General features: G+C 46.2%; 1 long non-coding RNA gene across 1 annotated transcript in view; it reads left to right on the top strand.

Moving 5' to 3' along the window:
* The window catches only part of LOC141085346 (uncharacterized), a 108,455-nt gene that overhangs the window by 47,422 nt on the left and 34,476 nt on the right, over window positions 1-26,557 (top strand). Inside the window, exon 2 of the long non-coding RNA XR_012231283.1 lies at window positions 13,864-13,900. This is a non-coding gene — a long non-coding RNA (uncharacterized lncRNA). The remainder of the gene's footprint in view (window positions 1-13,863; window positions 13,901-26,557) is intronic.

The following is a 26,557-nucleotide window of genomic DNA, read 5'->3' as shown; positions in this document are numbered from 1 at the left end:
TGGCCGGAATATGTCACTGAGCTCATGTGGATCTACAACAATCGAGTCCATCAAACCACGGGTTACACACTCTACTCGCTATTGTTCGGCCGAACAGGAAAGGAAGTCACAGAACTGGAGCTGGATCCAGGAGAAGACTACCTATGGATGGGGGTATCTACCTGGGTCCGAGAACATTGTAATCATCTACAAACCATACATCGGTTAGTTCAGACATGGCTCTGGGAACTGGAGCACCCTGAGAAGCTTCCTCTACGGGGACAGATCTTCAGGTTGGTGAGCGGGTGTTAGTGAGGGAGAAACGTCCTTGTGACAAGATGGAAAATGGGTGGGAGAGTAGGCCTTACAGAGTGAAGCGTCGAGTTGGCATGGAAGGACCTGTGTACGAGCTTTATCCAGAAAGGCAAGAGAATGCACCCACCAGAGTGGTCCACAGGAGTATGCTTCAGCCATGCTTCTCCGAAGACCCCATACTGAGAGAAGAAACCCTTGAAGTGCCTGAAAAGGTGCCTCCTGTGGCCATGGAGGATGAAGAAGAAAGTTTCGAACAGCCATCTGCAAATTTGTCTGCAGAATGGAGTCCTGAGACCCCGGAAGAGAACGCTAAGGCGGGTGCAGATTCGGCTTTGCCTCCGCAGGAAGACTCCACTATCTCTTCCAATCCCAAGCCGTCTGTGAAGACAGGAATGTAGAGCTGACACTGCCCTACCACATAAGAGACTTGCATATCTACAAATTGCTGAGAAGCCCATTGGGGTGAAACAGTCCCATCAAGATGAGAGAAGTTGGGTCTTTGGTCCTGCTTGGGAGATCCTGGATGTCTGACTGCCTCCCGATATATCAGTACCTAGATGGGTCCCGGGATGCCAACCTAAGTACACAGGTATTTCTGTCTACAAAATTACTAATTTAATTGATATCTCTAAAATCTGAGTCTTATGGTATATTTTGTTTCTGCTGCAAATTTCATTGACAAAGTGAGACATTTTGATTTACCTTACAATTAGAGTTGAGCGACTTTTGGTTTTTTAGGGTCGCGTTTCGTTTCGTGAAACCCGACTTTTCCAAAAGTCGGGTCGAGCAAGATCGTCCGATTATAGGAAAAAAATCGGGGTCGTCCCGAAACACGAAACCCAATGTAAGTCAATGGGGAATAAAAATCGGCAGTGAGAGAAGGACAGGAAACACACCTACAGTGCCCATTTGAATGCCAAAAGCATCAATTCTTCTTACTTAAGCTTGTCAACCTTAATTAACTTCATAATACAAGTTACGCACTGAAAAATGGGGGTTATTTGGCTAAAGTTGTGGGGGGGGAGGGCTGGCTGCAGGTTTTCATGTGCCCTGGGCGAAAGAGCGCCCCTTTAACACATACCACAACTCATCATGCTCCGATACGGCAGAGAAATAGCGGTATAGTACAATGAAAAATACCTCACTTTTTACATCTCATGACGAGGCCCATCTATTTCTCCATACAAAATCATTGGTCCCATATAATGTTTGAAACAGTATATGATGAGCTCCACATAATGCTACAGTATATGTTGGTCCCCATGGATGAAGCTCCACTGTCTTATGGGCCCAAATAATGCTCCAAACATAATGGGCCCCATTTCTAATGCTCTAGTGTATAATGGGCCCTGTAAATGCTGCTCCAGTGTCTGATGTCCACCTTTGGAACGTTCCAGTGTATGGTGGGCCCCATCTATCATTCTCCAGAGTATAGTGCTCCCCAAAAATTGCTGTCCCAACATTGAAAACAATCAAATAAGTCTCCTCGCTAGGGAATCCCTGTACTTGTCTGGACTCCTCGTCGTCCCCATCTTCCATCTCACTGCACAGTATTTCAACTTTGCAAGTGCTGTGATCCTGAGCAAGCAGGGGGGGCCCACTCGTTGGCGACGGCACTGGCACAGGGCCCCTGATAGTACGGTGGTGTGTCTGATGGCGGGTGGGCCGAACCTGCACTTTCATCTGCAGCTTCCTCTTTGTCACCGTGTAAGATGGAACTGTATATGGGAAGGGTAACCTGAGTTTCATCAGGGTCAGATTCAGGTCGTGTAGGGTGCGAGGGGAATGTAGTGATCTGGGTCAATGTACCAGCAGATTCATCGAGCAGTGGCTGGGCATCAGTGCACTTGTGTCGCCCCCAGGAGTACGGTCGCCACAGTGGCATTACCTTCTTCCTAGGGAGTGTGATGTCATGCTTGGGAGCAACGAACGATCTCTCTAGCAGGTTAACTGATTGGGCGGCGTTATTCCCACGAGTCATGACCCTCCAAACAGCGTTCATGAAGGCAAAGTGTTTGTTTTACGTGGGCAGTATGGTTGCAAAGCTGAACCTTCAAGGAATGTCCAGAAGGGCACCACCAGGAGTGGAGCCTACGGTTAAATTCGACTCCACCTGGGAAACCTCAACCATGCCAGCTACAGAACAGATGCACACATTGCAAGCTTAATTCCGTTAACGAACGAGACTCCGTCATGCCCCGCGGTCCGAGTCCGGCTTACTAGAGGGACACGTGAGGCTCTGGCACATGAGATTGGCCAATAACTGGTGTGTCATGCCCTTACATGTCCGTGGCTGCATGTGCGCTACACTAAAAAAGGCCAGCGTTTGTCGCTTACAGGTGCAGATAACCCGCTGAACAACGTTAGTGATGGGGATCACTGATTACAATTATTACCCGCGAACAATGATTTCCCAGTAAGTGCAGGTCAACCACAGTTCCGGAATTAGGCCTAACCGTCATTCCTGAAAAAATGAAAAACTTACGTGTGCAAACCACAGGTGCTGTAGCTTGCTTAACAGCTCGCCAGCCGTTCTCACGCCCAGTATGGATTACACGTGATTGCACAAAGGTGAGAAAGGGTACCGTATCCTCAGATAACATGTATGGATAGCGTACACATTCAAAATATATGTCTATACATCAGGAGGCAGGCTCAGACGGTGTTAGGCCCAGTATGGATTGCACAAAGGTTAGAAAGGGTACCGTATCCCCGGATAACATGTATGGATAGCGTACACATTCAAAATATATGTCTATACATCAGGAGGCAGGCTCAGACGGTGTAAGGCCCAGTATGGCTTGCAAGTGATTGCACAAAGGTTAGAAAGGGTACCGTATCCCCAGATAACATGTATGGATAGCGTACACATTCAAAATATATGTCTATACATCAGGAGGCAGGCTCAGACGGTGTTAGGCCCAGTATGGATTGCACGTGATTGCACAAAGGTTAGAAAGGGTACCGTTTCCCCGGATAACATGTATGGATAGCGTACACATTCAAAATATATGTCTATACATCAGGAGGCAGGCTCAGACGGTGTTAGGCCCAGTATGGATTGCACATGATTGCACAAAGGTTAGAAAGGGTACCGTATCCCCAGATAACATGTATGGATAGCGTACACATTCAAAATATATGTCTATACATCAGGAGGCAGGAAGACGGTGTTAGGCCCAGTATGGATTGCACGTGATTGCACAAAGGTTAGAAAGGGTACCGTTTCCCCGGATAACATGTATGGATAGCGTACACATTCAAAATATATGTCTATACATCAGGAGGCAGGCTCAGACGGTGTTAGGCCCAGTATGGATTGCACGTGATTGCACAAAGGTTAGAAAGGGTACCGTATCCCCAGATAACATGTATGGATAGCGTACACATTCAAAATATATGTCTATACATCAGGAGGCAGGCTCAGACGGTGTCAGGCACAGTATGGATTTGACAGCCCAGACTACACAGCGGAGGAGCAGGGAGAGGTAAAGATTGCAAATGCTGGGGCCCTGCCCAAGCAAGGGGGGCCCACTCGTGGGCGTCGGTACTGGCACTGGGCCCCTCATAGTATGGCGGTGTGTCTGACGGCGGGTGTGCACCACCACCGTCAGAGACACTTGATTGCACTATGAAGGACCCTGTGCCAGTGCCCGCGCCCAAGAGTCGGCCTACCCACCTGTCCAGGGCAACGGCACTCGCACGGTGTCATGCGCTAGGTGGTGACCCCGGCCATGGGGGGGGGAGGCAGCACAGTTAGGGAGTTTTAGAAAGTGGCATATGTTGATGTTGGACATTCAGCTGATGCAAAAGGTGAAATAGGTCAAGTCCCAGGAAGAGGTGGACCAAAGCAAGCCATTTTTCTGTCACCCTATGTGTCATCAGGGGAAGGTGGGACAAAATCCTTGGAAACCCATGCGTGGTTCATTTTAATGAAGGTTAGATCATCCACATTTTGGGTTGACAGACGGGTCCTTTTTTCTGTCAGGATTGATCCAGCTGCACTGAAGACTCTTTCCGATAGCACACTTGCAGCTGGGCAAGCGAGCTCCTGTAAGGCATATTGTGCAAATTCAGGCCAGGTGTCCAGTTTAGCGGCCCAATAGTCAAAGGGGAATGACCTGTGTGGGAGAACATCGATATGGGAGGAAAAGTAGTTTGTAACCATAGTTGACAACTGCTGTCTCCTGTCACTTTCCATCGATGCAGTATTACCAGTTGTGTGAGCGGTACTTGAAAAATCAGTCCACAACATTGTCATGAAACCCCTGTCTCCAACGCCACTTCTGCTGTGTGCACCACGAACACCTCTGCCAAGCTGCCCCCGGCCCGTACGGCTCGTGTTAGAACCATCACCGCTGCTGTGTGCTGGGAATGCCTCAAGCAACCGATTTACCAGAGTTGCTTGTTTATTAGCCAATATTAGGTCAAGGTTCTCCTGTGGCATGATGTTTTGTAATTTGCCTTTATAGCGTGGATCCAGGATGCTGGCCAACCAGTAGTCGTCATCGTTCATCATTTTGGCAATGCGTGGGTCCCTTTTTAGGATCTGCAAGGCATAATCTGACATGTGGGCCAATGTTCCCGGTGTCAATGATGCACTGCGAGTGCTGGTTGGAGGAGCACTTTCTGGCAAATCCACATCCCTCCAGTCACGCACAAACCCTGTACCAGACCTTGCCACGCCAACATTTTCACTTGCCCCACGAGATGCATCCTCCTCCCCTAAGTAATCATCCCCATCATCCTCCTCCTCCTCCTCTTCTTCCTCCACCTCGTCCAGGAGAGGTCCCTGAGCAGACAATGGCTGAATGTCATCAAGGATTCCCTCCTCTTCTTCCTCCTCATCAACATTGGCTGCAGACGCCTGCTCCTTAAGGTGCGTCAAAGTTTGCATGAGCAGACGCATAAGTGGGATGCTCATGCTTAGGATGGCGTCGTCTGCGCTTACCAGCCGTGTGCATTCCTCAAAACACTGAAGGACTTTACAGAGGTCTTTCAGCTTCGACCACTGCACACCTGTCAACTCCATGTCTGCTCTCAAAGTGCCTGGCCGTGTATCCTCCCACAAATGCATTATGGCCTGCCTCTGCTCGCACAGCCGCTCCACCATGTGCAGGGTGGAGTTCCACCTTGTTGCAATGTCGATAATGAGGCGGTGGTTGGGAAGGTGGAGCAATCGCTGCAGCTTCTGCATACGAACGGAGTGTACAGGTGACCGGCGGATGTGCGCGCACAGTCTTCGCACCTTCTGGAGCAGGGCTGTTAACTCCGGATAATTTTTGAGGAAGCACTGCACCACCAGGTTCAAGGTGTGAGCCAAGCAAGGTATATGGCTGAGTTTTGAAAGGGCTATGGCTGCCACAAAATTACGGCCGTTATCACTAACTACCTTGCCTGCCTCAAGATGTACACTGCCCAGCCATGACTCAGTTTGTCGCTTCAAGTACTCGGCCAGCACCTCGGCGGTGTGTCTGTCGCCCAAACACATCATCTGCAACACAGCCTGCTGATGCTTTCCACTAGCTGCTCGATAGGGGGACACATCGTGTGCAACAGTGGCAGCTGCAGATGGAGTGCTCGTACGACTGCGCTCTGTGGACGAGCTTTCGCTTCTGGAGGAGGAGGAGGAGGGTCGAACGCCTACAGCCAACTGTTTCCTATACCGTGGGCTAGGCAGCACTGTCCCACCACCGCTGTCCCCTGTGGACCCTGCATCCACCACATTAACCCAGTGCGCAGTGATGGACACGTAACGGCCCTGGCCATGCCGACTGGACCATGCATCTGTTGTGAGGTGCACCTTTCCGCTCACTGACTGCTTGAGTGCATGGACAATGCGGTCTTTCACATGATGGTGGAGGGCTGGGATGGCTTTGCGAGAGAAGAAGTGGCGACTGGGTAGGTCATAGTGTGGTACTGCATAGGCCATGAGTTCGCGGAAAGCTGTGCTTTCCACTAACCGAAAGGGCATCATCTCAAACGAGATTAGTTTGGCAATGTGGGCGTTCAAACCCAGTGTACGCGGATGAGAGACTGAGTACTTTCTTGACCTACTCATAGTGTCTGGGAGGGTGAGCTAGACTTGAGAGCTGCATATGGTGGGAGTAGCGGTGGACAGGGCGGACTGAGAGAGGGTTGATGATGGTGATGGAGTTGTTGTTCTTTCTGATGGCCTAGAATCAGTCTTTCGTTGATATAACAGTGGGATTCCCTGACTGCTGTGGCCTTGCAACGACACCTCAACATTTGCTGCTGTGCTAACCGGTGGGCTTACAGTGGGGGAAACAATGTAGCGTTGCTGACTACCTTCGTTGTGATCAGTTGCACATGTGGCACTTGAGGTTTGGTGTTGTGTCCACGCTTGCAAGTGCATGCTGGTTAAATGTCTAAGCATGCAACTGGTATTCAAATTTTTCAGATTTTTCCCTCGGCTAAAGGTCTTTGCGCACTTCTTACAGATAACCTTGGCCTGATCATGAGGATTTTGGTCAAAAAAGTGCCACACTGCACTCTTCCTACTTTGGCAGACATTTTGCGGCCTAGCACGCTGTGATCTTTTGACCCTCTGGACAAGCTGTCCAGCAACTCTTTTGATGTTTGGAACCTGTCTTTGGAGTGCTCCGGGCCTGCCAGATAACAGCTGTTGCGATGTCGATGTCTGCTGTGGATGCTCCTCATCTGAGCTATTGGAAGCAGCACCCTCTTCCCCCAATGGATGCCAATCTGGGTCAACAACTGGGTCATCCATCACCTCCTCTTCTATGTCATGTGCACCTTCCTCTGTGTCACCGTGTATGGTGGTATAGTGTGCGGGAAGGGGCACCTGAGTCTCATCAGGGTCAGAATCTGGCTCTGTACACTGCGAGGACAATGTAGTGCTCTGAGTGAATGTACCAGCAGAATCATCCATCAGCGGCAGTGCATCAGTGCACTCCATGTCAGATTCATCTTGGCCTGGGTAATTCACCATTTGACTTGATAATCCAGGCATGGTATGTGAAAACAGCTCCATGGAGTAATCAGTAGTATGGCCTGCGTCATCCTTCAATCTTGGTTGGGGTGAAGGACACAAGGAAAGGTGTGGTTCATGAACATGAGCCTCCAATGACGACTCAGTGCTTTTACTTTTTACAACTGAAGAAGAGGAGGCGATAGAGCTGGAGGCTGAGTCAGCAATGTAAGACAAAACTTTTTCCTGATGCTCTGGCTTTAAAAGCGGTTTGCCAACTCCTAGAAAACTAAGCGTTCGAGGCCTTATGTAGCCAGACGATGACGCAGGCTCAACACCTCCTGCATTCGGTCCTATTTTGCTCTTGCCACTACCATCAGATCCACCACCAACACCATCATTACCAGCTGCCAACCCCCGCTCAATTCCACGGCCTCTTCCACCAGCCTACCTCATTTTTGGTAGAAATGTAGACAAAATCCAACAAACTATATAGTAATGTAAAACAAGGTACAAGGTGTCTATAGGACAGGGGAGATTTTGAATTTCTGCAGACACTTGTGGACACTGGACACTTTTGGATTGTGTGAGGCCCACTGATATCTGAGCGCTATGTCACAGGCTCGATGGCACAGCTTTGACAAAAGTGACGAGAGGATAAGGGAGATTTTGAATTTCTGCAGACACTTGTGGACACTGGACACTTTTGGATTGTGTGAGGGCCACTGATATCTGAGCGCTATGTCACAGGCTCGATGGCACAGCTGTGATAAAAGTGACGAGAGGATAAGGGAGATTTTGAATTTCTGCAGACACTTGTGGACACTGGACACTTTTGGATTGTGTGAGGCCCACTGATATCTGAGCGCTATGTCACAGGCTCGATGGCACAGCTGTGACAAAAGTGACGAGAGGATAAGGGAGATTTTGAATTTCTGCAGACACTTGTGGACACTGGACACTTTTGGATTGTGTGAGGGCCACTGATATCTGAGCGCTATGTCACAGGCTCGATGGCACAGCTGTGACAAAAGTGACGAGAGGATAAGGGAGATTTTGAATTTCTGCACACACTTGTGGACACTGGACACTTTTGGATTGTGTGAGACCCAATGAATATCTGAGCGCTATGTGACAGGCTCGATGGCACAGCTGTGACCAAAGTGACTAGAGGATAAGGGAGATTTTGAATTTCTGCACACACTTGTGGACACTGGACACTTTTGGATTGTGTGAGGCCCAATGAATATCTGAGCGCTATGTGACAGGCTCGATGGCACAGCTGTGACCAAAGTGACTAGAGGATAAGGGAGATTTTGAATTTCTGCAGACACTTGTGGACACTGGACACTTTTGGATTGTGTGAGGGCCACTGATATCTGAGCGCTATGTCACAGGCTCGATGGCACAGCTGTGACAAAAGTGACGAGAGGATAAGGGAGATTTTGAATTTCTGCAGACACTTGTGGACACTGGACACTTTTGGATTGTGTGAGGCCCACTGATATCTGAGCGCTATGTCACAGGCTCGATGGCACAGCTGTGACAAAAGTGACTAGAGGATAAGGGAGATTGGATTGCTTTTAAAAAAGCAGTTTGCAGAGCAGTGGGTAAACAGCAATGCCAGCCTGTCAGGAAGCCTTAAAAGGCAGCGCAACAACCAACACCACTGATACACCACTATATAGCCTCCCCTTGCACTGCACACACAGTGACTGGTGTGTTGTGCAGGCCAAATCGCTAGCAGCAGAAGCAGTTTTTTTTTCTTCTCAGCAGGACAAAAAAAAAATTGGGATTGCTTTTAAAAAAGCAGTTTGCGGAGCAGTGGGTAAACAGCAATGCAGGAATTTCAGGAAGCCTTAGAAGGCAGCCCAACAACCAACACCACTGATACACCACTATATAGCCTCCCCTTGCACTGCACACACAGTGACTGGTGTGTTGTACAGGCCAAATCGCTAGCAGCAGAAGCCGTTTTTTTTTCTTCTCAGCAGGACAAAACAAAAAAAAAAATTGGGATTGCTTTTAAAAAAGCAGTTTGCGGAGCAGTGGGTAAACAGCAATGCAGGAATGTCAGGAAGCCTTAGAAGGCAGCCCAACAACCAACACCACTGATACACCACTATATAGCCTCCCCTTGCACTGCACACACAGTGACTGGTGTGTTGTGCAGGCCAAATCGCTTGCAGCAGAAGCAGTTTTTTTGTCTTCTTCCCTGCCTAACACTCTCCCTACAGAATCAGCAGCAACCTCTCCCTATACTGAGATCGGCAGAAGTAAGATGGCGGTCGGCGTGCACGCCCTTTTATACCCCCTGTGACGCCCACCAAAGCAAGCCAATCACTTGCATGCCCTTCTGAAAGATGGTGGTGACCCCTGCCTATGTCATCACGTTGCCCACAGTGTCCGTGGATCCTGATTGGCTGAAAAAGAGCGCAAAACAAACTTTTGAAACGCGACTTTGGCGCGTAAGTCGCCGACCTCGTGGCCGACCTCATCCTAGGGTCGGGTTTCGTTTCATGAAACCCGACTTTGCCAAAAGTCGGCGACTTTTGAAATTTTTCGACCCGTTTCGCTCAACTCTAACAATCATAGCTTTTTTTTTTGTCTGGCTGTGCCAAATTTCCCCCTTCCCCTCCAAAAAGTCAGCTAAGGCCCCTTTCACATATCACTTTTTTGCCATCAGTCACAATCCATCGGTTTTTGAAAAAAAACAGATCCGGAGACTGATGCCGCTAGAACCGTTTTTTTCTATAGACTTGTATTAGTGATGGATTGCGATGGATGGCCTCACGTTTTGGCCGTCGTTTGCTGAATCTGTCAGAAATTCTTTGTCTAGTGACCGGACACGACGCACAGAGCAACGTTTTTTTGTGTCCGTTGAAAGATCGGACAGTGACGGGTCCGTCGCTGTCCGATTTTTGCTAGCATGGAAGTCTATGGGCGCAGGATCAGTCACTGTCCAAAAAATGACGGAAACCGATGATTCTGTTTTTAAACTGCGCATGCTCCGACACTATGTGCATGTAATGTGTGTGCGGGCTGTGTGTGTGTGTGGGGGCTGTGCGGGGATATGAGGGGCTGTGTGGTGCTATGTGTGCATGTGTGTGTGTATATGCACGCATCGTCCGATGGAATTACAAGTCCCATCAGGCTATTCCTACTACACTAAGGGTGATTGAAACATTAGCCAATGATGGGACAGTAGTAGTCCCATCATCCGGCTAATGTGTTGAATGTAAAAAAAAAAAAACACATATATAGTTCATACTCCCCATATATTGCCAATCCCAGAAGCCATTGATCATCAGAAAAAAAAATTTAAAATAAACCAACACTATACTCCATGTGTACGACGTAATCCAATTCATATGATTGTCCCACGACAATCTCCCGTGGAGAGCTGTCACATCAGCTGATGCGACCGCTCTCCAGGGGCTCCACTGATACAATGACTGACATAATCCTTCCCATTGTATCACTCAGTCATCTTATTGACTCCTCTCCTTTATTAACCGGGTTTAATGTCACCTTACAATAGCATGGTGACATTAACCCCTTATTACCCCATATGCCACAGCTACACGGTAGTGGGAAGAGGGGCTAAGTGCCAGAATTGGTGCATTTTAGAGATGCGCCATCTCTGGGGTGGCTGCTGGCTGGTATTTGTAGCCGGGGGGGGCCAATATCCATGGCCCCTTCCTAGACTATGAATATTAGCCCACAGCTGTCTGCATAGCCATTCTAGCTATAAAATATAGGAGGGCTCCACGTCATTTTTTTGGTGGGTCCCCCTATTTTAATAGCCAGTAAAGGCTATGTAGACAGCTGCGGGCTGATATTCATAGCCTGGGAAGGGGCCATGGGTATTACCCCTTTTCCAGGCTACAAATATTGGCCCCTGGCAGTAGGCTTTCCCCCTCTGGCGCAGAAAATTGCACGGGAGCCCACGCCACTTTTTTTTTCCTTTTTTTAAAATAAGAAATATTGCTCATTAATAAACATCGGCCTTGCTATTATCTATCTATATCTATCCATAGATATATCAAAAGATGGATAGATCTATGGATTCTATCTATCTGCCTGTGGGCGTTTTTAAACACTGATCTGTCAAAAAACGGAAAACGGATGCGACGGACCTGTTTTTTGGACGGATTCGGCTAGCGGATCCAACAAAAAAAAACGGATCCGTTGCATCAGTTTTTAACAATCTGTGATGGATCAGTCAATCCGACGGATTGTGACTGATGCCAAAAAAACGGATATGTGAAAGCAGCCAAACGGCTTTATAAGCCTCCAAGGTGTTGGAGTCGCATTTGTCATGAGGGCAGTTTTCTTTGAAGAAATTCTTTATACCTGTGGCTATATATTCTTGAGTGATGTTGTTCTTAAAGGGAAAGTGCCACAATTTTTTTGTATCAAAAATGATTGTTTATATAAACAATAATTTCATACAAAATTGAATTTTTTAACTTGCAGCCACTGGGCACTGCCATTTTGCTTTGCAGGAGTGTAAGACACTTACACTCTGCAAATATGGCTGCCCTGGGCAAGGAGACAGCATTCTCCTGCCTACCCTATACCTTGAATTGAGCTGCTCCCTGCTGTGACCTGGGCATGCCCCTTGGGTTTATTGAAACACCACAGAAGTAAGTAGCGTGTTGAGGTAACGTTTCGACCCTGTGTCGTGTCTTTCTCAAACCTCACTAGAAAAGATACATACAAGATGGACGTTAGGCTATATAAACACAATAGTGATGCAAAAACAAAACAAATACTGTATGGATTCAGTGGAGAATATATACATATATACATATCTACACTATATACAAATATACAGATTATGCCCATGAAATACAGGAGTATATTAGTACGCGATATTATATGCAGTCTCGGAGCAAGGCTACGGAGAGGCTGGCATGCTGCAGCATATAAAATATGATCATTGAGGCAGGTTTAACATGAAAATGACCTTAAGGAAGAACACAAAGTAGAAAACAGGAGAAGCCACAGCGGAATGAATATACAGGAAGGGCTGAAAATAGGATCAGAAGCAGTTTAGTGAGGTGAAGGGACCTACAGAGCAGAAGCAATATTAGAATATAAGTAGAGCGGAGGCATACCTAGAAGCCATATATGCAAAACCAGCAGGGCAAAGGACCAGGCAGGAGTCCTGGAATGAGCTGGGGGGACAGGCGGTGCATGGGTTAAAAAATGAGCGTTACATGGGTGAGAAATATGCAGCAGACCATGGTGGTGCTGCGGCACATACCTTGAAGTGTGAAGCAAAATACGCCATCGTCTGTGGTGGTGTGTGGAGGCTTTGGTGGTCAGTGGGTTAAAATACCCCAGAGACAGGAAGTCAGGATGGAGAGTGGGCGGGGGTGCGCACGCAGTTGTAAAGGAGGAGAACGTCAGAGCTGTGCCATGGAAGGGAGGCTTGGAGCGCTGTTGGTGGGGGCGCATGCGCTGTGTTGAAAGGGAGAGCTGCGCTGAAGCTCCGCAGGCGCATGCGCAGTATGGTGCCCAGTCAAAACATAAACACAAGCATCCCTGGTGCCTGTGCAATAGCGCTAGGAGGGGTAGATGTAAGAAAAAAGACGTGGGGAGAGGAGAGAATGAAAGGAGGGAGGAGGGAGGGAGAAGAAGAGTGAGAGCAAGAGATTGTATAATGAAGGCAAGGACGCAAACAGTATAAAATCAAAGGTTTCTTCACTTGTGAATCCTATAATGTCATTTACGTAGTGAAATGCCCGTGTGGTTTACTCTACGACAGTGAAACGACGCAACATATCTGTGACAGCATTGTGAGCCACAAATCGACCATAAGGTGTAAAAAGACATGGCTTCCTCTTCCTCACCACTTCACATCTGCCAACCACTCTGTCTCCCAACTACATTTTCAGGTTTTGGAACAGATTGAGAAACCACGACGGGGTGGCAATCACATTAAGCAATTGAGGGAAAGAGAATCTTATTGGATTTACACCTTGCAAACTCTATCACCTAAAGGGCCTGTCACACTAAGCGATATCGCTAACAATATCGCTATAACATCACTGGTTTTTGTGACGGTATAGCGATATCGCTATGTCTGACACTTACCTCCGACCGCTCCCCCACTGGCTATCGCTGATCACGCGAGAACGTCTTAGACCGTTTCTCGTCGTCAGCTTCCTGCTGGGGCCTCCTGCTGTGGAGATGAGCGACGCGTGGATGCGGGCGGGAGGACGTCAGGATCGCCTCGTCTGACAGGTAAGTAGCGACCCCCGACCCCTGCGATGTCGCTGGTGAGATCTGCCTGTGTGGCAGCTCACTAGCGACCACTTAGCAATGCACCAGCGATCCTGACCGCATCATATCGCTGGTCGGGATCACTGGTGCATCGCTAAGTGTGACAGTACCTTAAGGGATTGAATAGGGAACTCAACAAGGTTTTCAGATAAATGATATAGTGGTTTCCTGCTCATTATTCTCTGTTTTTTCCATTTGTTGTTTATTTCATTCTAGTTATATTTATCCAGTATGTGAACTCCATATCTATTATTCGCAGGAATGTGTTTAACATGCTGACTTTGTTTCTTCTTCCCGTATACTAACTCTTCTTAATGTTTCAGGCACCTTGATCCCTTCATTTTTCCACACCCGATCAGGGTAAGTACCTGTATTTTCTCGCCATGTTATTTTTACTTTTATTTTTATTTTACTTTTTTTTTTATTTAATTTTTCTACCTTTTTATTTCCCCCTTGTTTTCATTGTTTTCAATTTTTCATTTTATTCAATTTTTTCTTTATTTTCTCTTTTTTCATTATATTTTTTCATTACTTTTTCATTATTTTTCATCAATTTTTCTTTATTTTTTCCTATTGTTTTTTTCCCCTCTTTATTGTAGTTTTTTCACTACGTTTTTTCATTGCATTCTCCTTGTATTTTATTTTCCTTTTATTTTCATCATTTTATCTGCAGCTTTATTTCATTGCTATCTTTATTTTATTTTTATTTTTTAATTTAATTTTCATTTTTCTTCTATTATTTTATCATTTATTTTCACTTTCCATATCCCTTCTTTCCATTATTTTCATCATGTCCTCTTTTTCATTACTTTTATTCTAGTCCTCTTCAGATATTCCCCGCATATCTTCATATATTCCTTTGCCTTCATTATACAGTTGTGGCCAAAAGTATTGACACCCCTGCAATTTTGTCAGATAATACTCAGTTTCTTTCTGAAAATGATTGCAAACACAAATTCTTTGGTATTATTATCTTCATTTAATTTGTCTTAAATGAAAAAACACAAAAAGAATTGTCTTAAAGCCAAATTGGATATAATTCCACACCAAACATAAAAAAGAGTGTGGACAAAAGTATTGGCACTGTTCGAAAAATCATGTGATGCTTCTCTAATTTGTGTAATTAACAGCACCTGTAACTTACCTGTGGCACCTAACAGGTGTTGGCAATAACTAAATCACACTTGCAGCCAGTTGACATGGATTAAAGTTGACTCAACCTGTGTCCTTGTGTGTACTACATTGAGCATGGAGAAAAGAAAGAAGACCAAAGAACTGAGGACTTGAGAAACCAAATTGTAAGGAAGCATGAGCAATCTCAAGGCTACAAGTCCATCTCCAAAGACCTGAATGTTCCTGTGTCTACCATGCGCAGTGTCATCAAGAAGTTTAAAGCCCATGGCACTGTGGCTAACCCCCCTAGATATGGACGGAAAAGAAAAATTGACAAGAGATTTCAACGCAAGATTGTGCGGATGTTGGATAAAGAACCTCGACTAACATCCAAACAAGTTCAAGCTGCCCTGCAGTCCGAGGGTACAACAGTGCCAACCCGTACTATCCATCAGCATCTGAATGAAAAGGGACTGTATGGTAGGAGACCCAGGAAGACCCCACTTCTTACCCTGAGACATAAAAAAGCCAGGCTGGAGTTGGCCAAAACTTACCTGAAAAAGCCTAAAACATTTTGGAAGAATGTTCTCTGGTCAGATGAGACAAAAGTAGAGCTTTTTGGGCAAAGGCATCAACATAGAGTTTACAGGAGAAAAAAAAGAGGCATTCAAAGAAAAAAACATGATCCATACAGTCAAACATGGCGGAGGTTCCCTGATGTTTTGGGGTTGCTTTGCTGCCTCTGGCACTGGACTGCTTGACCGTGTGCATGGCATTATGAAGTCTGAAGACTACCAACAAATTTTGCAGCATAATGTAGGGCCCAGTGTGAGAAAGCTGGGTCTCCCTCAGAGGTCATGGGTCTCCAGCAGGACAATGACCCAAAACACACTTCAAAAAGCACTAGAAAATGGTTTGAGAGAAAGCACTGGAGACGTCTAAGGTGGCCAGCAATGAGTCCAGACCTGAATCCCATAGAACACCTGTGGAGAGATCTAAAAATGGCAGTTTGGAGTAGGCACCCTTCTATTATCAGAGACCTGGAGCAGTTTGCCAAAGAAGAATGGTCTAAAATTCCAGCAGAGCATTGTAAGAAACTCATTGATGGTTACCGGAAGCGGTTTGTCGCAGTTATTTTGGCTAAAGGTTGTGCAACCAAGTATTAGGCTGAGGGTGCCAATGCTTTTGTCTGGCCCATTTTTGGAGTTTTGTGTGAAATGATCAATGTTTTGCTTTTTGCTTCATTCTCTTTTGTGTTTTTTCATTTAAGACAAATTAAATGAAGATAATAATACCAAAGAATTTGTGTTTACAATCATTTTCAGGAAGAAACTGAGTATTATCTGACAAAATTGCAGGGGTGTCAATACTTTTGGCCACAACTGTACAATCTCTTGCTCTCACTCTTCTTCTCCCTCCCTTCTTTCATTCTTTCCTCTCCCCACGTCTCTTTTCTTACATCTACCCCTCCCAGCGCTACTGCACAGGCGCCAGGGATGCTTGTGTTTATGCTTTGACTGGGCACCGTACTGTGCATGCGCCCGCGGCACTTCAGCGCAGCTCTCCTCTTCAACACACAGCGCATGTGCCCCCACCACCAGCGCTCCAAGCCTCCCTCCTATGGCACAGCTCTGATGTTCTCCTCCTTTACTACTGCGCGTGCACCCCCATCTGCTCTCCATCCTGATTTCCGGTCTCTGGGGTATTTTAACCCACTGACCACCAATGCCTCCACACATCACCACAGACGGTGCATTGTGCTTCGCACTTCCAGGTATGTGCCACAGCACCACATTGGTCTCCTGCATATTTCTCACCCATAAAACGCTCAATTTTTAACCCATGCACTGCCCATCCCCCCAGCTCATTCCAGGACTCCTGCCTGGTCCTTTGCCCTGCCGGATATTCATATATGGCTTCTAGGTATGCCTCCCCTCCACTTATATTGCTTCTGCTCTGTAGGTCCCTTCACCTCACTAAACTGCTTCTGATCATATTTTCAGCCCTTCCTGTATATTCATTCTGCTGTGGCTTCTCCTGTTTTCTACTTTTTGTTCTTCCTTAAGGTCATTTTCATGTAAACACTGCCTCAATGATCATATCATGTCATACTGTCTTATATGCTTTAGCATGCCAGCCTCTCCGTACCCTTGCTCCGAGACTGCATATAATAACCGGTAATAATATACTCCTGTATTTCATGGGCATAATCTGTATATTTGTATATAGTGTAAATGTGTGTATCATACCTCTCAACGTTTGAAGAAGGGAAAGAGGGACAAAGGCTAAATTTAGACCACACCCATTTCACAACTATTGTCCACACCAATGTAGACACCCCAATCCCACCCATTTAGCACTGCTGATCACAATGACTGGTACTGAGGGCACAGTGGCTAGCATTATGGGTACAGTGGCTGGCATTATGGGCACAGAGGCTGGAACTGTTGGCACACTGACTGGTATTGAGGAAAAGAAAGAACAGAGAGAGAGAGAAAAAAGAAAACAGATAGAGAAAGAAAGAAAGAACAGAGAGGAAAAGAAAGAAGGGAAGAAAAGAAAGAAAGAAAGAAAGAAAGAAAGAGGGGAAAGAAAGAGAGAACAGAGAAAGAGAAAGAAAGAGGGGAAGGAAAGAAGAAAGAAAAAGAGAAAGAAAGAGAGAGAAAGAAAGAAAGAAAGAAAAAGAGAAAGAAAGAGAGAGAAAGAAAGAAAAGAGAGAGAAAGAAAGAGGGGACAGAAAAAAGAACAGAGAGAGAAAGAAAGAGAAAGAAAGAAGGGAAAGAAAGAAAACAGAGAGAGAAAGAAAGAACAGAGAAATAAAAAGGAAGAACAGAGTGTCACGCAGTGCTTAGTTCAACTAAGGCTGAAATACCCGGGGCCCCTGTGATGTCCCTTTAACTAGGGGAAACCCTGTCTGACCCTCAACCCAGGGTTTTTGCTGATGGTGCAAATGCCTGAGCCTCCAACCTTTCCTTATCTCCTGCTCAGCCCTGCACTTAACCCTCCACCCTCCACCCAGTGAGGAGACAAACCACCAAAGCCCAACACAGTAATGACAGACGGGGAGAACTTAAACTGCACCGCGCCGCATACACACAGGACTATACAGTAATGTGGACAGGGCACAACTAAACACAAATATGGGAAGGAGAAAGGATAACAACGGATCATACGCCACCAGATACGAATCTCTCTCTCTTCAACACCTCCACTCCAGACCGGTACCACTTGGTATGAAACACAAGCTTTAATCGGCGACGCCCATAGGCCAGCATGACTATTTAAAGACCGTGGGCGTGACTAACCATCCAAACTGGTCTCCAGCAAGATTAACCCCCGAGAGCCTGAAGATCAAGCCGGCGCCACTGAGGCTATAGTGGATGGAGGTGGAACTACCTCTGCCTGCCGGACGCTGTGGTGTGAACAGCGTCCGACATGACACAGAGAGAGAGAAAGAAAGAACAGAGTGAAAGAAAGAACAGAGAAAGAGAAAGAAAGAGGGGAAAGAGAGATCAGAGAGAATGAAAGAGGGGGAAGAAAGAAACAGAGAGAGAGAAAGAACAGAGAGAAAGAAAGAGGGGACAGAAAAAAGACCAGAGAGAGGAAAAAAAGAAATAGGGGAAAGAAAGAAAGAACAGAGAAGAAGAGAGAAAGAAAGTGGGGAAAGAAAGACCAGAGAGAGAGAAAGAAAGAAAGAGAAAGAAAGAGAACAGAGAGAGAGAAATAAAAAAGGGGAAAGAAAGAAAGAACAGAGAGAGAGAAAGAAAAAGAACATAGAGAGAAAGAAAGAACAGAGAAAGAAAGGAAGAACAGAGAGAGAGAAAGAAAGAACAGAGAGAGAAAGAAAGAAGGGAAAGAAAGAGAAAGAGAACAGAGCAAAAGAAAGAACAGAGAGAGAAAGAAAGAGGGGAAAGAAAGAGAAAGAATAGAGAAAAAGAGAGAATAGAAAGAATGAGGGGACAGAAAAACACAACAGAGAGAGAGAGAAAAAAAAGAAAGAGGGGAAATTAAGAACACACACAGAGAGAAAGAACAGAAAGAGATAAAAAGAACAGAGAGAAAGAGAAAGAAAGAACAGAGAGAGAAAGAAAGAGGGGAAAGAAAGAACAGAGAGAGAGAAAGAAAGAGAGAAAGAAATAACAGATAGAAAAAGAAAGAAAGAAAGAAAGAAAGAGGCGAAAGAAAGAACAGAGAGAAAAAGAAAGAGGGGAAAGCAAGAACAGAGAGAGAAAGAAAGAGAAAGAAAGAACAGAGAGAGAAAGAACAGAGATAAAGAAAGAAACAACAGAGAGAGAGAGGAAAGAAAGAACAGAAAGAGAGAAAGAAAGGGGAAAGAAAGAGAACAGAGAGAAAGAACAGAGAGAGAGAGAAAGAAAACAGAGAAAGAAAGGAAGAGCAGAGAGCGAGAAAGAAAGATTAGAGAGAGAAAGAAAGAGGGGAAATAAAGAAAGAACAGAGAGAGAGAGAAAAAGAACAGAGAGAAAGAAAGAACAGAGAGAAAGAGAGAGAAAGAAAGATTAGAGCGAGAAAGTAAGAGGGAAAAGAAAGAACAGAGAGAAAGAAAGAAAGAAAGAGGGGGAATAAATAAAGGAAAGAGAAAGAAAGAAAGAAAGAAAGAGGGGAAAGAAAGAAAGAACAGAGAGAGAAATAAAGAGGGGAAAGAAAGAAAGAACAGAGAGAAAGAGAGAAAGAAAGAAAGAAAGAAAGAAAGAAAGAAAAAGAAAGAAAGAACAGAGAGAGAGAAAAAGCAGAGAGAAAAAAAGAACAGAGAGAGGAAAGAAAGAACAGAAAGAACAGAGAGAGAGAGAAAGGAAGAAAAGAGAAAGATTAGAGAGAGAAAGAAAGAGGGGAAAGAAAGAACTGAGCAAAAGAAAGAACAGAGAGAGAGAAATGAAGAGGGGAAAGAAAGAAAGAAAGAAAGAAAGAAGAGAGAGAAAGAAACAGAGAGAGAAATAAATAAAGATTTTTTAAACATACTATAGCAGCCTGGCTCACATTATAATGCCCACCTGAGCCTTCTGATGCAGGACATATCATGATCCGCTCACATGTCCAACATCCCTGAGTCCAAGGCGATCCCGTTGTCCGTGCTGTCGGAGGAGGACATGGTGATGGATCTGAAGCATTCCCAGAAGTGCCTCCATGGTTCTGTCACAATCTCCTCCCGAAATTACCTAATTTCCAATCAACTTCCAGCACGTTATTTCCAGTGGAAAGTCACGTGCGAATTTTAAATTGCTCCTCAGGGCTCCGCCGTGTACTCCAGTGTCCGCGAGAAAAGTAACCTCCCTGCCAGGGCAGTGGGGCAGACTCAAAATCGGGACTGTCCTGCTGAGTCCGGGGCGGTTGGGAGGTATAAATGCTCCCTACCATACACCTTGTGCATGCTTGGCTCTGCACACCTCATACACACACAGCTCTGCTCCGTACACTTCGCGCACACACGGCTCCACTAAGTACACACATGGCTCCACTACGTAAACCTCATACACATGCGCCTCTGCTCCGTACACCTTGTACACATGCGGCCACGCTCTGTACACCTTGTACACACATGGCTCCACTCCGTAAACCTTGTACACATGCTGCTTTGCTCCATACACCTCGTACACATGCGGTTCCACTCAGTACACCTCGTACACACGCGGCTCCGCTCCATACACACGCGGCTCCACTCTGTACACCCCTTACACACATGGCTCTGCTCCGCTCCGTACACACACGGCTAAGCTCTGTACACTTCGTACACACAGGGTTCCGTTTCGTATGCCCCACACACACGCGGCTCCGCTCTGTACAACCCTTACACACATGGCTCCGCTCCATACACATGCGGCTCCACTCTGTACACCCCGTACACGCACGGCTCGGCTCAGCTCCGTAAACCCACGGCTCAGTTCCGTACACTTTGTACACACAGGGCTCCGTTCTGCAAACCTCATACACACGCTGCTCCACTCCGTGCACCTCGTTTATATGTGGCTCCACTCTGTACACCTCCTACACATGCGGCTCCGGTCCATACACCCCGTACACACATGGCTCCATACACATCTCTGCTCCGTACACCTCCTACACACGTGGCTTTGCTTTCTACACCTCCTACACATGCGGCTCCGCTCCATACACCCCATACTCACGCGGCTCCGCTTCATACGCATCTCTGCTCTGTACACCTCGTACACACGCGGCTTTGCTTCATACACCTCATACACACGCGGCTCCGCTCTGTACACCTCATACACACGCGGCTCAGCTTCGTACACCTCGTATACATGTGGCTCCACTCCGTACACACACGGCTCCGCTCCATACACACGGCTCCGCTCCATACACACGGCTCCGCTCCATACACACACAGCTCCGCTCCGTACACGTCATACACACGCTGCTCCGCTTCATACGCATCTCTGCTCCGTACACCTCGTACACACGCGGCTTTGCTTCGTACACATGTGGCTCTGCTCCATAAACACATGGCTCCGCTCTATACACACACGGTTCCACTCCGTACACCTTGTACACACGCGGCTCCGCTCTATACATACACAGCTCCGCTCCATACTCCTTGTAAACCCTTTCTGACCCCACACATATACTTCCCTCATCCAGCACCATGACGACCAGCACAGCAGAGAGAGTCCTGCATACTCCAAGGCTCCTGATCACGGCAGCCCCTCACAGCCTGCAATGACATCGCTAGGCTGCAGTTCTCATCTCTGTGTGCACAGGACCTGTGATGAGGTCACAGGAGGAGAGGAGTCAGGAGTCACATGATGATCAAGTGACTCCTGACTCCTCCCGTCCTGTGACCTCATCACAGGTCCTGTGCGCACAGAAAAGAGAACTACAGCCTAATGACGTCATTGCAAGCTGTGAGTGGCTGCAGTGGGTCTCTGGGAGGGCGAGGATGGGGTGCATGGGGACGTGTGGCTTATCTCCCTGCAGTGCGGGAAAAATAGTCTCCCGGGTGGGACAGCGGGTGGGCGGAGCAAAAACGGGACTGTCTCACGAAATCAGGGACGGTTGGGAGCTATGATGTATACATGTATATATTCTCCACTGAATCCATATAGTATTTGTTTTGTTTTTGCATCACTATTGTGTATATATAGCCTAACGTCCATCTTGTATGTATCTTTTCTAGCGAGGTTTGAGAAAGACCCGACACAGGGTCAAAACGTTACCTCAACAAGCTACTTCTGTGGTGTTTCAATAAACCTTTTTGACTTGCATTGGAAAAAACTAAACTAAACTAAAATTTGTGAGTGCGGCTATTTTCTTATTAGTTTGACTTCTCTGGACTAGCTCCAGGTTCAGTCTGCACCTACCCCCTACCTACAGAGTGCACACCTTGTTTATGCAATTGAGCCATGTATCTAATCCTCTCCTGTGATACTGTATGCTGAGTCACGTACCTAATCCTCTCCTGTGTGATACTGTCTGCTGAGCCGTGTATCTAATCCTATCCTGTGTCATACTGACTCTCAGGCCGGGGTCAGACATGCGAGAAACTCACACGAGTCTTGCATGTCAATACCAGACACTGCCGCCGGCACTCGGACAGGAGCACACGGCAGCATGTATTTCTATGCAGCTGAACGCTCCGGTCCGAGTGCCGGCGGTAGTGCTTGGTATTGACATGCGAGACTCGTGTGAGTTTCTCACATGTCTGACCCTGGCCTGAGCTGTGTAGGGGCGATCACCTCCTGTCACCTGTCAGTGTATCGCCGGCTGTCTTTGAGAGCAGTCATAGCACTGATGTGACTGCTCTCAAAGTGATCAGGATCGTCGTGGAACATTATGGATTATCTTCTCTTCGGACAAGTGAAGAATATTTGTGGTTTATTTTATTTTTGTTGCAAGAGAATAGGGAGTCTGTGATTAGGAGTTAGGTAAGTATAGTTTAATTAAGAGTAATAAAGGACTTTATTCTGGCTGTGTCTCTATTTACCATATAACTAAAGGCTTAGTAATGGAGAGGTGTTTTAGAGACGCTTCTCCATTACTAAGCTGGGCTTGATGTCACTGGACAATACAAAGGTGACATGAACCCCACTTGCAACTGCTACAGGGCAAGTGGGAAGAGCTGGGCAAATCATCTAATAGATGTGCCATTTCTGGGGCAGCTGAGAGCTGATGTTTTTAGCCTGGGGGGGCAATATCCATGGCCCCTTCCTAGGCTATATCAGCCCTCAGCTGTCTTGATAGAATTTGTTGGTTATTAATTTTTTTTTGAGGGGGTCCCCCATTTTAATAGCCAGTATAGGCTAAGTATACAATTCTGAGTGTGAGCACACACCCCCACTGACAAGGAAACACTGCTCTCCTGAAATACTCTGTGCTGCTGTCACCCTGCTCCTTCCACCATATATCTGTGACCTCCCATAGACCAGCACACTTCCATATGGATCACACATTATGCCTCCATATATATTTATCACGGAATACTCCCATAAAGACCACACATTGTACCGCCATATATATTTATTACTTAATGCTGCCAGATATATCTACAGTGCTATGCAAATTAATTGGGACAAAGCATTTTTTTAAGTAAAATCGTAAGTTGGTTACCAGTCAGTGATTCAAACCAGTTTTAACTGCTTTGAACAGGTGTGAGTGCCTGTTCAAAGCAGTTAAAACTGGTTTGAATCACTGCTTTGTCCCAATTAATTTGCACAGCACTGTATTACATAATACTCCCATACAGACCACACATTATACCTCCATATATATTTATTACATAGTACTGCCATACATAATGCCGCCAGGTATATCTATTACATAATACTGCAAAATGGACCACACGTAATGTTGCCATATAGATCAGACATGATGCCACCATATATATTTTTTAATCAAAATAGTGTCCACTAACATATCGATCTATAAGAGGGACCACAGATGGCCTCAAGCAGTTACCTCATAATAATAAATGGGTGCTCATGAAACATCAAAAAGGGATAAAAATTATCCAAAAGACACCACTTCACAAAGAGATAATTATTGAAAAGTATCAATCTTTGTTAGAAATATAAACATACAAATATAAAGATCGCATGAACCGTGTGTACATGAGACATGTATGAGGTATAGAAAAAATAGGGAATCAAGTCCATACATATAGTGGAACAGACCAAAATTCAGGCTGCAACACAGTTAAATGATCATAGTAAAGCTCCACCAGAGACAACCCCCCCCCCCCGGCCAAATGGAACAGTAATTCATCAATTGATCTTACCCATGTTGCTGTAAGCCTGTCTGTGATGCCACTGAACACCCAACACGCATTTCGCATATATGCTTTCTCAAGGGGAGTGTCTGCCCATCCCTAATGGCACCCATATATACCACTCAGAGTTTGTGAAAGGCGAATCAGATTGCAGCGCATGTCATCACTGCCTCTCTATCACAGCTGCATTGTGTTAGGGCACTCGATTCCGGCCAGTGTGTGGAGGAAAACCATCCATGATGTCATAAACACTTGCAGGACCTTATAAGAGGCCGTCATACTATGCGCTGACAGGAAGTGCAAGTGTGCATGCGCATTAGAATCACCATTTTCTATCAGTTCCAATGTATGAAGCCATTTTATCGAAGTCGCACAAACTACTTAAAATCGCACCCATGATGTCATAAACACTTGCCAAAATCTGTGAGAAGTCATCACACTATGCGCCGACAGGAAAAGCCAGTGCACATGTGCAGTGGAGTCACCATTTTTTTTAGAAGTCCCATGTATGTGGCCATTTTGAAGACGTCACATATAAGATGGTATTGTGTGCAGCTTATAAGTGTGGATATGCCATAACCTTACAATATAGGAATAAAATAATCATTGATAATTTACTTCCCAAATTTACATACACCCACCACATTATAACCCGGCTAAAGGTGCAGTCCACATACGCAATAAGGTCGCCATAAGGTTCAGTGTAAGCGGCAATTTTGGTGGTGTCACACGAAAACTGCTCAAAATTCTGTATCAAAAACATATATGTCATATTTATCTGGTATAAAAATAATCAGAGCAGCACATATGCAATAAGGTTGCCATAAGGTTCAGTATAAGTGGACATTTTTATGGTGTCACACAAAAACTGCATCAAAAACATATATATGTCATATTATCTGGTATAAAAATAATCAGAGCAGCAATATCTCCATAATAGTAAACATTTTTTATATAGGTCATATTGGTAAAAATATTCAATGCATATATGTACAAATACCACATATGTCGAAGAAAAAAAAACCTCTCCATAACCATACCTCCCAGCTTTTGAAGAAGGGAAAGAGGAACAAAGGCTGCGGCGTGTGCAAATTTTAGACCACTCACCAACCACACCCATTCCATAACTAGTCACACCCATGCCCTCGCCCAACCGCACACCATTAGCACTGCTGATCACACTGACTGGTACTGAGGGCACAGTGGCTGGCATTATAGGCACAGTGGCTAGTACTGTGGGCACACTGACTGGTACTGAGGAAAAGAAAGAAAACAGAGAGAGAAAAAAGAAAACAGGGAGAGAGAGAGAGAGAAAGAAAGAAAGAAAGAAAGAAAGAAAGGAGAGCAAGAACAAAAGAACAGAGAGAAAGAAAGAACAGAGAGAGAAAGAAAGAGGGGAAATAAAGAACAGAGAGAAGGAAAGAGGGGAAGAAAAAAAGAACAGAGGGAGACAGAGAAAGAACAGAGAGAGAGAAAGAAAAAAAAGATTAGAGAGAGAAAGAACAAAGAGAGAGAAAGAAAGAGAGGGAAAGAAAGAAACAGAGAAAGAGAGAAAGAAAGAACAGAGTAAGAAACAGAGAAAGAAAGATTCTATAATGGTACTATAGCAGCCTGACTCCCATTGTAATGCCCACCTGAGCCTCCCGGTGCATGACATATCATGATCCGCTCACATGGCCGGCATCCCCGATTCCAAGGCGATCCTGCTGTCTGTGCTGTCAGAGGAGGACATGGTGATGGATCTGAAGCATTCCCTGAAGTGCCTCCATGGTTCCGTCACAATCTCCTCATGAAATTACCTAATGTCTGGTCAGCTTCCAGCACATCACTTCCGGTGGACTGTACACCTCGTACACACACAGCTCCGCTCAATACACCTCGTACACACGTGGTTCTGCGCAGTACACCTCGTACACATGTGGCTCAGCTCCATAAACCCTATACACATGCGGATCCGCTCCGAATATCTCGTACACACACGGCTCTGTTCCGCACACCTCGTACACACGTAGCTCCGCTCCATACACCTCGTACACACGTGGCTCCACTCCATCTGTACACCTTGTACACACACGGCTCCGCTCCGTACACCTCGTACAGAAGCGGCTCTGCTCCATACACCTCGTACACACACGGCTCCGCTCCGAACACCCTGTACACACACGGCTCCGCTCTGTACAACCCTTTCACACATTGCTCCGCTCCATACACATGCGGCTCCACTCGGTACACTCCGTACACACACGGCTCCGCTCTGTACACCTCATACACACGCTGCTCCGCTTCATACGCATCTCTGCTCTGTACACCTCGTACACACGTGGCTTTGCTTCGTACACTTCGTACACATGCGGCTCTGCTCCGTAAACACATGGCTGTGCTCTATACACACACGGCTCCGCTCCGTACACCTTGTACACACGAGGCTCCGCTCCATACACACATAGCTCCGCTCCATACGCCTTGTAAACCCTTTCTGACCCCACACATATACTTCCCTCATCCAGCACCATGACGACCAGCACAGCAGAGAGAGTCCTGCATACTCCAAGGCTCCTGATCACGGCAGCCCCTCACAGCCTGCAATGACATCGATGATCATGTGACTCCTGACTCCTCCCATCCTGTGACCTCATCACAGGTCCTGTGCGCACAGAGAAGAGAACTAC

Source organism: Dendrobates tinctorius, unplaced genomic scaffold (genome assembly GCF_039654945.1).
Source record: "Dendrobates tinctorius isolate UK_male_01 unplaced genomic scaffold, ASM3965494v1 ptg000028l, whole genome shotgun sequence".
Lineage (NCBI taxonomy): Eukaryota > Metazoa > Chordata > Amphibia > Anura > Dendrobatidae > Dendrobates > Dendrobates tinctorius.
The sequence above is the reverse complement of the archived record's forward strand: the minus strand, read 5'-3'. Positions and strand labels throughout refer to the sequence as shown.